Here is a 12,789-nt window from a genome sequence, read left to right as displayed (position 1 = left end):
ACTGTCACTTCTTCCTCCCTTAATGCCTGTAGCGCACAAAGAAAGATACTATTAACATTTAGTATCTGCTGCGGTCACCTTGGCATAATGGAGTGAACACAGACTTTAATGGCATTTTAATTATATTTACCATGGGGAAGATGTCACATAGGAGATGTGAAGCTTCTATATTTAGAAACCTGTATGAATACATGAATAAAGGAAAATAACATGCAACAAAACACTATTTCCCTTCCTTTTCTTCTTACAGTTTAAATACATATGGTGTTGTTCTGTAGTGCAAATGTCTAAGTGCCTTTAAAACTTATGGGAGTTCACTACATATGGAGAGGAGGGATATATGTCATGTTTTACATGTTATGCATGAGAAGTACATCGCCAGGACATGTTATTAATTGAATCTACTTTTTATGGAATGACAAGAGAAGGCAGATGTAGGGACAGAAGGGAAATTTACCCCTTCCCCCTTGGTTCTTCTTGGGCTGGTTGAGTAATCGAAACAGCATCAGACAGATTAGCAGGAGAAAAATATCAATTATATACCCATGAGGAATCTATCTAGATGATGAGGATTTTGTCTTCACTGGGGGAGGCAAGGTTACACAGCATGTGTTAAGGAATGGAATAGGGGCCTTGGGCTTCAAGGAGAGAAGAGGGGGATTCATGACAAAGCCAGATGCTCTGTAGGTAGATGTTTGCAAGGATATAGACATAAGTGTCTCCAGTAGAAAGATCATTTCTGGTAATAATCCTAATTCTGGGTAATAGCCACCATTTTCTAGATAGTTAAGGGATTGATAATAGTTCCTCCTGTGCCTTCAGGGGCTCAATTGACGTTAGCTAATGTCACATGCCAAAGTTGTATGACTTAAGGTGACCTGTTCTGTGCATCTTGGGGAACCTCTTCTGAATAATTTCAGAAGAGGTGTATAATAAAAACTTACAGTTTTATCTCTACTCTAAAAAAAAAAATGGTGCAGGTTCCCCCAGAAACTCAAAAGACAGTAGACATTCTCTACTGTATATTACAGACAACATTTCTCTAGCACTAGAGAGACAGAAAACCTGAGACCAAGCAGTTTTTTAAACTTTTGCCATAGTAAAAGCCTAAAACTTTTCAGAAATGCCAGGATAGGGAACATGAGAACGAGGTGCCTTCTGAGTTATTTCTATAATTCCCACATAAAATATGACTAGACACTCAGCAATCAAGTCTATACCTTCAGTGGGAACTAAATGAATCAATTCAGAGCATCCAGGCGCTTTCTGTAGGACTGAGTCATGCTAGCACCCAAGTGCAGCAGGTGGCAAAACTCTGATTGGAAGCTCTTGGAGAGTTTTTGACACCTCCTGAGAGTTCTGGAAGAAGGTCCACGGAATCTGAAATGGTATCATAAGTATTCCACTTTGGAATACTTCCAGAAAAGTTAGTTAGAATTGGAAACTGCCCACACAATAAGGTAGAGATTTCTCAAATCTCTTTGAAGAGCTTTAAAAGTAAAGAGTTCTCAACACATCATCAATGTACTGAGGAAATCCAATATAGCAGCACTTCAATAAGCTCCATGAGCTTATTTTCCAGTCCTAAACTAGATGTTAAGGCTGCCCTTGTCTAGGGAGCCCTGGGGACCACCTGCATGAGAATGAGGGGTGGAAGAAGCTGTTAATAATATAGCCAAGGCTAGTGTATAATAATATACCCAGCACACAAGGCTGCTGAATAGAATCTCCTGAGAATGGAGATAGGACTTGATCATCTGTATTTTGAAAGCTCTCACTTCACCCCACCCCAGTGATTCTTTTATATACAAAGAGAAACACTCCAGGAAAAATATGGAATCTTTTTTTTTTTTTAATTTTTTTAAGCTTTTTTTTTTCTTCACTTTTTTTTTTTTTTATAGAGGCATGTTTTATTTATTTATTTATTTATTTGTTATTTATTTATTTATACAAGCACTGGGTACAGTCAGAAGCGCGGGAGGGTGAGAATTCACCAGAGCCAGAGCGGGAGGCAGAGCAGGCAGAAGGACCGAAGGACACTGCTGAGGGGAGCAGCGGGCGGCAGGAGAGGTCTGCGCGCCATGTGGGACCCTCCTCCGGTGGCCGGGTAGCAGCCGGGGATCGAACCGGTGTCGCAGAGGCCGCGGGCAGCTTCTCAACCCAGCGCTCAACCGCTGCGCCACTGGTGAGGCCCAAATATGGAATCCTAAAAAAAGGAAAACTAACAATGTCTCCTCCTCGCAGAACTTTATAGTGACCTTTTATTGGAAGAATTGAGGAACATGCATTAGATTATAGTTGTTTTCTACTAATGTTATACTCTAAATTAATCAGGAGTTGTGTGACAGAATAAGCAGGGCATGACTGGATGACTCATTGCAAACAATTTTAAGAAGTTGCTATGGGCCAAGCACTCTAATTTTTTTCAGCATATTATCTCATTGAATCCTGTTAGAAAAGAAAAGTCAACCCAGTAAGTTTCAAGATTTTATTGGCTGTGTGCAATGATTCATGAATTGGGCATTATCCAGTGTAGCAGATAGAAAGGAGTTCTAAGGGACTGCGAAAATCAAGACTTTTATAAGCAGAAAGGGAGCAGGCACAAGGAAATTATTCTAGGCAAAAAATGGGTTGATTATTACAAGGTTGGTTTCTGGTGGGGATAGTGGGGTCTGTTTTGCTGATTTCCTAAGCAGTGCTGTTCAGATGACTTCTAATCAGGTTTAATATTCCATTTATGGAAGAGCCATAACTGTAATTAAGTAAAGTCTTAGTTTATCGACATAGGGCTTAACAAAAGTGACTCCAATTGGGGCCTGCTGTCTTATTTGCAATTCATATGAAGAATTTACCTGATAACCAGGTTCTTTATTATCCCCAATTTTTAGTGAAGGGAAGCAGGCTATGCCACCCTAAAATATGCCTGCAAGGGGAGAGGTGAAATTATTATTCTGAACAGGTAAAAATTAGATGAGGATTTGCTAGTCAGATCCTGTGCAATGCAAGTGGTGATCAGGGAGAAGACAAACAAGAGAGAAAGCGACAGTGTTAAGCTCTATCCAAAGGCAACATTTCTACGTAATTTTCTTCTGGGTAGAAAGATGAGTGATATAAATAAACAAAACAAGGCAAAAAGATTTAAAATAAAGAAATCAGAGTACCCTGCAGGTCCTGGAAACAAAGATAACAACTCCTTTCAGACATAATAAAGATCTAATAGTCTGCCTGTTTTTCATTAATTTTTATGTATTTAGGAATGTGAGTTATTGTAAGGTGGTCAAGCTGCCTTTAGTTACTTCTTTCTATGTATAGAATAAAACATAGGCACATTCCCATAAAACATGTGACACTACTCTCCATGGATTTTTTTTTTAAATATTTTATTATTTTTTATTTATTTATTTATACAAGGACTGGGTACAGTCAGAAGCGCGGGAGGGTGAGAGAATTCACCAGAGCCAGAGTGGGGAGCAGAGCAGGCAGAAGGACCGAAGTACACTGCTGAGGGGAGCAGCGGGCGGCAGGAGAGGTCTGCGCGCCATGTGGGACCCTCCTCTAGTGGCCGGGGAGCAGCCGGGGATCGAACCGGCGCTGCAGAGGTGCGGGCAGATTCGCAACCCAGTGTTCAACCGCTGCGCCACCGGGGAGGCCCTCTCCATGGATTTATTAAAAAGACCCCCAGAGAAGAGTGTTATAAAATCTGATCAAGTCAGCAGTTCCAGCTGTGTAATTGATATCCATTATTTTCTATTGACTGCTGTGCAGAACTTCAATTTCTGTAGCATAAACAGAATTCCCATTTCTTTTGCAAGGAGACTGCCATGGGGTATTGCTAAAAATAGGGTTCATCAGCAATATCATTTCATAAATTCCCAGAGACTTTTGGGAAAGTTCTTCAGAGAATGGTTTCCTACAAATGTACTTCTTCTCTGTATATCATTTTTATATTTCAAGGCATTTCATTTGTTTTACATGATTGTTCTCTATGCATAACATATAAGATAAACAGAGTACAACCATCCAAAGGATCAACAAACAACTTAGAAAAAACATGTTGGAGACTATCCAGTGCTCCATTTTTTTTCCCTTCAGTTCTTTATAGATTCTTAACACTAAGAAGATACTATTTTCTTCTAAGAACAAGATAATATGAATATTTCATGATTTATGTCATGGCCCCCATACGTATGTTTTATCTTGGGGAGAGAAGGTAGCAGAATATGCCACTAGAGTGGAAGAAAAATTTACCCTTCTCCTGTCCTATGTGACCGGTCTAGTAATTGTATTGACATAAGACAGATTCATAGGAGAAAAATAAATTGAATTTCATATGTACTGGGACCCCACAAAAATATGTAATGACTGCTATGCATTTGAAGAGCCATTGCAAGGACCAATGGTATCAAGTACTGTTGTTGACATCAAACAAAAAGTAACCAGTTACTTCACCAAGGAAACAACAGCAAAAAAAAAAAAAAAAAAAAAACAAAACTTAGAAAGAACAGTACCATGACAATATGAACAAAAGTCAGAGCCAAGTTGTATAGATTTTTAGAGGGGCTATATAACCAAAGAAGTTGTTGGAGGAAACAGAGTTTGAGGTGTGCTGGATTTTCATTCTTTGGTTTATGGCATTTGTATATTGACTGACCCTTTTTTGGGCAAAGCTCACTGAGACAGAAAAGTAGCAAAATCTCATGTGGGGGCCTCCCCGGTGGCGCAGCGGTTGAGCGCTGGGTTGTGAAGCTGCCCGCAGCCTCTGCAGTGCCAGTTCGATCCCCGGCTGCTCCCTGGCCACTGGAGGAGGGTCCCACATGGCGCGCAGACCTCTCCTGCCACCCGCTGCTCCCCTCAGCAGTGTACTTCGGTCCTTCTGCCTGCTCTGCTCCCCACTCTGGCTCCGGTGAATTCTCTCACCCTCCCGTGCTTCTGACTGTAACCAGTGCTTGTAGAAATAAATAAATCTTTAAAAAAAAAAAAATCTCATGTGGAAGAAGCGAGGCATGTTGGGTCTGGAAGATTGCTGATGGCCATGTGTTTGAGAACGCTCTTCTAGCCTCCTGACCTTACTTACATAGGGTTTCTATACATTACTTTAACCCTATCCTGAGCGAAGGAAAGGGATGGAGACTCGGGACTTCAGAGGAGGAAGGCAATTCGTGGAAAGATGAGAGGAGGAAATTTCTGGTAAACAAATGTTTGCCCTGCCTTAGAGATGCGTCTCTTGTTGGAGGAAGCATAAGGTGTAGTCTCTGAGCCCATAAATGAAGACTTCAGTGAACTCCACCTCCTTATGTTTTTATGGACTCCACCACATCTCTACACTACAGAGGGCTCTCCTTCTTGGGTTACAAATCCTGGTATACCATGAATGTGACTTCTTGAATGCAGGTCCACTGTGAACTAGGGGTGGAGTTAAATACCTGTGCTTGGTGTATAACTAAACACATTTGGGGCCTCCCTGGTGGCACAAGGGGTTGAGACACAGTCTTTGAAGCTATCTGCAGCCACTGCAGCAAGAGTTTGATTCCTGGCTAGGGAGATACCCACATGGTGCAGCAGATCTTTCCTGTCTCGCCCGCTGCTCCCCTCAGCAGTGTATTTCAGTCAATCTGCCTGTTCTGTTCCCCACTCTGTCTCTGGTGAATCCTCTCACCCCCCCCCCCACACCTCTGGCCTGTACCCCAGTTCTTGTATGCATAAATAAATAAATAAACCTTTAAAAAAAACCCACACATTTGGACTTCGACTTGCACCAGGGACTTGGGGAAGGGACATAAAAAGAGACATATGAAGGAAACACATAAAGAGACACATTGGTGAGAGACATGTGGCGAGTCTGCTCCTAGTCCTTGCAGCCATTATCTTATCTTGAACTTTGATTTTGCATTTTCTTTTTCTCTTTTTGTCCCAGCTTTCTGGGACCTGGCTTCATCCTTTCTTGTTATCCCCCACCAGAAGTTGCCTTACACTCATGACAAGATTTTGGGCCAACCCTGTTTGGCCATTTACCCACAAGAGGATGAGTAACTCTGGGTGTTTTATTGGGAAATTTTATTAGAATTTCCTTTCTCCACTCTCTGTATGCACACCAATTCTATTAAAGAGCTTTCACACTAACAGTCTGCTTTCTTTTGTCTTTGCATGTTGTATGGCATAATCCCTTTTAGAGTTTGTACCCCTTAATAGTTTGGGATCTTCTGGGTGCCTGTTGGTCACCTGCTAACACACTCAGATATCAAAGTGACCTCTGGTAAAATCTCTCTTCCTGATACAGGATCCCTTTCTAAATTGTTTTAGTCAGCTAAGGGGGAGGTAAAAGTTTTTTCCTATCTGCTGGGTATTGCTTGCTTTTAGCTCCACATGCCAAAATGGCTTATTTTGGGGTGGTACATTTTGCTACCTTTCTCCACTCCAAAATATGCCTCTTTGGCATAAGAGTTATTTTGAGCTGGTAAGTATTTTGAGACACATTAGGCAAAGGAGAATCTCTGAAAACAAGAGAAATTTCTCTTTCGTAAAGAATATTTACATTTACAAAGGATATCTCCATTTGTTAAATATGATGCCTCTCTGTATCAGAAAGAGGATGACTAAATAATAAGAGAATCTTTCTCCTGGAGAAGGTCTGAGCACATGCAATAGATCTTATCCTCATTTACCTTGCTTTTTCTGATAACTCAGAACTGCCCTGTTCTCCTTTTTCTATCATTTTTTTTTTTCATTTGCCTGTAACTGAAGATAACATTTAAGATAGTGGTTTTCCTAGGAGAATTACTCAGTTTCCCTGAATGTCTCTCATGTATAGATGAAGTATACATGTTAATAATAAATTCCTGTTAGTTTTTTTTTTTTTTCTTGTTAATCTGTCTTTTATTACAGGGGTGTCTCAGTCAACCCAGAAAGGTAGAGGGAAAATTGTTTTTCCTATCCTGCGGGGAAAAAAGATTAAATATTTCTGTGATAAGATTTATAAATTCTATAACTGAGTTGCAGGAAACTAATCAGGTGTCTTTGTGATGTGAGAAGTTGACATTTGTGAAATCATTTGGAAATGAAATTTGAAGAGAGAAATTGCATTACCTGTCTTATTTGAATGGGTCAAAGAACTCTGAACTGGGATAACTTTGGACTGGGCAAAAAACAATTGTTTTAAGAAACTATCAAGCAAACAATTATTTGAGAACTGATGATTATGGACTTTGGAAGATAGAGCAGCCTTTTTTTATTCTTTTGAGGGAATCAGCAACCAATTATGAATAATCAAGAATAAGCTTGCGAATACTCTTTAACCATTTATTTCATCTTCCTCTTTTCCTTCCATAAGAAAACCCCACATTTCTCCCTTATTGGAGCACATTTTAGGTTTCTAACCTGAATCTACTTAGCTTGACTTGCAATCTTTTAACCCTATATAAATACATCTTATCTTTTTAAAATTACCTCCTGAATGTTAGGGTGACAGTAAGTATTCAAACACCTTGTAGGAAGACCTACCTTTTCCCTTATTAATCCAATTCAAGTCAGTCACTATGTTACACACAAAAGGCTTCAATCTCCAATGCCTTAATAAAAGATTTATTGAGTTTCCTTAAATGTCCAAGATTGGTTATCCCCAGTCATGACCTATAACCCTTGAGTCCTTATATTTGCATTTTTGCTAAATTAGAGTCGTTTTACACAGAATAGGAGATGAAACAAATCCTTTGTGCTCTTATTTTTGTTCTAAAGCCAAAATTTAGTTCTGTAATTTTAGTTTTCTTGGTGGAATACTGGTAAATTACTTCTGTAAACATTTTTTTGGGGGAAAAATCAGTGCAAAATAAAAATTTAAGTAAAAATATTTTTCAAGTTTTTTGACAATAAGCACTAATCTTGATCATAACAACTGTTTCTCCTTCAGCAGAAACTGTTCCACAGTGACTAGTTTCCTTAGCTAAAGATCTTCAGATCTTGCCCTTTGGGAATATAGATGGGCTAGTTATTATCAAGTAGATGTGATCAGCTCCCAGGCATGTTAATGTGTTTTGCTTGTTTTTTTTTTTTTTTGTTTTTGTTTTTTTTTTTCACTTATCTTTCTCTCTCTCTCTCTTTTTTTTAAAGATTTATTTATTTATACATACAAGAATTGGGGTAAAGGTCAGAGGTGTGGGGGGTGAGAGGATTCACCAGAGACAGACTGGAGAAGCAGAACAGGCAGACTGACTGAAATACACTGCTGAGGGGAGCAGTGGGCAAGTCAGAAGAGGTCTGCTGTGCCATGTGCGTAGCTCCCTGACTGCCCCCGGGGGATTGAACTCGTCGTGCTGCAGTGGCTGCAGATAGCTTTATAGGTTGTGTCTTAACCCCTTGTGCCACTAGGGAGGTCCTCTCTCTTTTTAAAATATTTTATTGATATATATTTTGCATCATTGTTCATTTTTTTTTGCTTTGTTTTTAATGATATCGGAGTTTTGGGAGTCAGCATTTTGGATTCCCTGCATAGGATTCATGAAGACTTAACTGCTCAGTATAATGACATAGGAGTGCCAACACTGGTCTGTGTTTTGACACTTTCTTACTTTTTATTCCTTGTCTCTTAGGCTCCTTGTTGTTTAATCGAAGTCTCTTTTCACAGAGAACTGAGATTTTACCTACTCACTGTGATCTCTATCATTCTTCATGTCCTTACTCCCCTCACCCCATATGCGCTATCTGTTCTCTCCACCTTTGTTACCCCCATTGCATGTGTCCACCCACACCTAACATCTACTGAAAGATGGGCCTCTCTAAGATGTTCATGTGTCCCAGATATTTGTTACTTTGACATTTGGACTATTTCAAGTTCCATCTTGCTTCACCCCATTGCATATGTCCCACACCGATTCCCCACCTGACATCTGCAGCAGGATGGGCCTGCCCAATATACTCAGAAGAGGTCTCACCAAGATGTGTTGCTTTGACATCTGTATTATTTCAAAGTGAAGTCAATTGAGGCTCTGAAAGCTCACAAGAAACATTTACCGCCCCTTTAACTACCCACAAGAATGAAAAATGAAACCCTCATTTTTACCAGAAAATGACTTTTCTATCCAGAAACTTATTTCTGTGGCAGGACAAGCATCTCATTGCAGAACACTTGGGCTTTGAGTATGAGCTATCCTCTCCCAAAGGAATATCCTTCCTCTCTCTCCTTGAGCCCCAGAGTCCCATCCCATTTCTTGGTTCAGGATAGATACTCTGATTTTCCTCACTGCATAGGAATACACATCTATGCAGATTTCCCCTACATCTACAGCCTGAGAAGACCCCAGAGGGAATTTCTTCTATCTCCTGTAGCCACATTACCCATGAAATATATTAAGCCCCACCCCCATCTTTCTCATTGTGCTATGGCCAATGTTGAGTTTCTACAGAATCTGGTTCACTACAGGTACTCCAGAATGTTACTGTGTTACTATGATCTTTTCTCCTTCCCTTCCTTTTTCTACTTCTCCAGAAGTCTTGGATTTCTAAGAGAGGATATCTGGAGAGGGCAATAGCTAACACAAAATAAAGTTACCCAAAGATAGCACTTCACCCACAGGAAAACCTGGATTTTGGGGTGGGGAAGAGGGCATATTAAAATCTTATGTATTAATATTTGGGAATTTAAAATATAAGGTATTTTTTCTTTCATCTGTGTGTAAAAAATTATGTGTACTTTTATTTTAATTTTGATTTATTATAATGCCAATTCAGGAATTTCAGTTCCCACATGTGAACTTATGGGAGAGTCAGTCTTTCCTCCAATTGCTTCTTGCAAGGGTGGGAACATTTGCATAAGCAGATTTTTATACAGGTAGCATATTTTTCGTTTACCCAACACTTTGCATAGTCATCTTCAGGAAATACTTTTTTAACGATTTATTTTTATTTATGCATACAAGAACTGGGGTACAGATCAGAGGTGTGGAGGGTGAGAGGATTCACCAGAGACACAGTGGGGAACAAAACAGGCAGACTGAAATACACTGCTGAGGGGAGCAGTGGGCAAGTCAGGAGAGGTCTGCTGTGCCATGTGGGTTGCTCCCTGGCCGGCCGGAGGATCGAACTCATGCTGCAGAGGCTGCGGACAACTTCATAGGTTGCATCTTACCCTTTGCGCCACCAGGGAGGCCCCCCAGGAAATATTTTATATGTATTTCCATACAATTTCCTCCCCTTTCAGGCCTCTAGCTTTTCAGCTGAAGAGCCATTCTTCAGGCCTTATAAGAAGTATAAATGGTCCTCTTTGCTCTAAGTAAAAGGAAGTAGTGTAATTACCCACTTCACTCACTCAGCTGCAGGTACAGGATTTCAAAGGCTCTTCTGAAAGGGGCAACCAGAGAACTGTGCAGGGAGGGTTTCTCTGCCCAGATACTAGTATAGTCAGAAGACTCAGCCACTGCAATTTGCTTACCTAATTTCCTTCTCTTGTATTGCCGAAAAGAAGTAAAGATACTAAGTTTATTATCTCAAATAAACCTCTGGAGGAATAGAAGAAAACAACAGGGTAATGCACTATTTATTGTCTCCAGACTTAGCTCCTGATTCCGATCTCTGTGTTCTTGTTTTTGTCTTAACTTTCTTCATTAATTGGGATTTCAATTGCCTGAATTTAGAAGTATATGCTACTGTAGTGGTTTCAAAAAGTTGGGATGTATTTTTCTCTCCCAACAAAGTCTTAAAGCAAGCAATTGATAACTTTGTTTAGAGATACCATCAGGCCTCAAATTCCAATTCTCTTGTTAATGTTTTGTTTCATCTGCAGGATAAGCCTCTCCAAGATGTTCAGAACAGGCCTTTCCAAGACTCGTTACTTAAGCAAGTAGTTCATTTCCAACTGAGGTCAATGAAGGACCTGCAGGCTTGCCAGAAACTTTTACCACCGAGAAGAATAAAAATTGCATATTATCCAGAATTAGGATTCTTACCAGAAGTAAACTTTTTATTAGAGAAATCAATTTATATGGCACAACAAGCATCTAATTACAGAGGATCTGGTTTTCTCATGAGTCACCTGCTTTTTGTCATGTGAGTTCCCCTCCTCTCTTCTTAAAGCCCGCATCCCTTCTACCACATTCTTTAGCTCAGAATACATACCCCTTTATTGGTCACCATTCACTTTAGAATTTTCATGTAAATTCTGCATATATAAGTAATTAAGATTCTTCTTTACTCCCATTAATCTGTCTAATACTAATTTGATTCCTTTACCAGTTGGAGAAGAACCCAGAACAGTACAGGGAAATTTCCTCTTACTCCTACACACCTTTTGTCATTATTCTTTTCCTTATATAGAAAATAGATAATAATATTATCTATAAATACTGGATTGCTGTTGTTGCTTCAAACATTTTATCCACATTCAAGGGAGAAGAAAGGACAGATGGGGATGCACAGGCAATTTTGCTCCTTTGGTCAGGAAAACAAAACCAATTCTAGAAAATCCATTATTTTGTTTATGTGTCACGTAATTGTTCTTCATTGTAAATCAAACTGGCCAGGGGCATGTGTATGTTTGTCTAGTCTTCATGAGAGAAGAAGGCAAGGGAGTGACTCCTCCGCACTATACAGAATTATGATCTGATTTTGTGATCTTAATCCTTGCCAAGACATGTTCTTTTTTCTCTATCCTCTTAAATTAAGTTCTTGAGGGATTGCAACTAAAACTGGCAAAGGACATGTTAGCAAGAGAAAAGAGATTTTGATTCATGTACTTGTATGTGGAAGTTAATCAAAAAATATAACTCAAAAAAGCAGTTGGGATATGGGGCTTCTATACCATCTTATTAGGGAAGGGATGGGAAGGGGGAACTTCTGGGAGATAAAATGATTGTTTAGAAGAAGAACCAAAAAGGTGCTTTGAGAACAAAAAATAAGATTTTTTGAAAAGATAGATAAATAGACCCTTAGTAGAAGAAATGGGATATATGATAGTTTTGTGACAATGTTTGCTTGTCTGGGTGTGGTGCCAACTGACTTTTCATATCACAGGAGATAAGATTAGACTTGCAACCAGGGAGAGGATTTATGACAGTGAGTTCTTGGGCAGGCTGTGCTTTTAGGTAGATGAGGGGTTTCAGAAACTCAAATAGCTTTAGCTCAAAATAATCTGTGAGCCACTGTGGCTAATTCAGAACCCCCTTAGCTTCAATTCTGACTTCAGTTTCTCATTTCAGACCACTCGCAGCACCTTTGCCTAGTGACTCAGCATTCTTAATCCTGAATAGTACTCAGACTCCTTCAAATCCCACAATTTCATATCTTCAGGAGGGACCTGGACCCCTCTTCTCACATATTATGTCATTGGGGTTAAAATAAGTAGCTACTCAGAGGTTAATTAAAAATCTTGCTTTGATGAGGGCTTCAAAAAAAAAAAAAATCAGGGTATCATCATATAAGATGGATTCATTTCAGTGATTTTTACTATTCCCCTAACAAATATTTAATCATTTGTGAACAAAGTACAAGAAAAATAAGTGGTCACTTGTCATGAGGGTGATGAATCTGAATTGCTGCTTGGCCCGGTGCACTGCTGAATCCCGCCTCCTGCCTCTGATGGTGTTTGCCTTTGATTGTTACTTGAGTGTCATCACCATGATCTGAGAGGAAGAGGCTGCTGCTTCCTATTACCTTTGCTTATGGATGCCCAGTTAGAGAAAGAGTCAGTTCTTTTAGGAAAAACCTCCTGACAATTATTTGCTAGTAGTTGTTCAATTTTGTGGTATTTTACTTTTCTCCGATAAGTACACTGAGTGCATTATTAGCCAGCCTTCCCAGCGCTGA

General features: G+C 39.7%; 1 long non-coding RNA gene across 1 annotated transcript in view; it reads left to right on the top strand.

Annotated features, from left to right (window-relative positions):
- Positions 1 to 11,107, top strand: part of LOC129146776 (uncharacterized) — a 45,046-nt gene extending 33,939 nt beyond the window's left edge. Inside the window, exon 3 of the long non-coding RNA XR_008553978.1 lies at positions 10,772 to 11,107. This is a non-coding gene — a long non-coding RNA (uncharacterized LOC129146776). The remainder of the gene's footprint in view (positions 1 to 10,771) is intronic.
- Positions 11,108 to 12,789: the final 1,682 nt, after the last annotated feature.

The sequence above is a fragment of the Talpa occidentalis genome, unplaced genomic scaffold, assembly GCF_014898055.3.
Source record: "Talpa occidentalis isolate TD23 unplaced genomic scaffold, MPIMG_talOcc4v2.1 talOcc4.4, whole genome shotgun sequence".
Lineage (NCBI taxonomy): Eukaryota > Metazoa > Chordata > Mammalia > Eulipotyphla > Talpidae > Talpa > Talpa occidentalis.
This window is presented reverse-complemented; position numbering and strand designations above follow the sequence as displayed.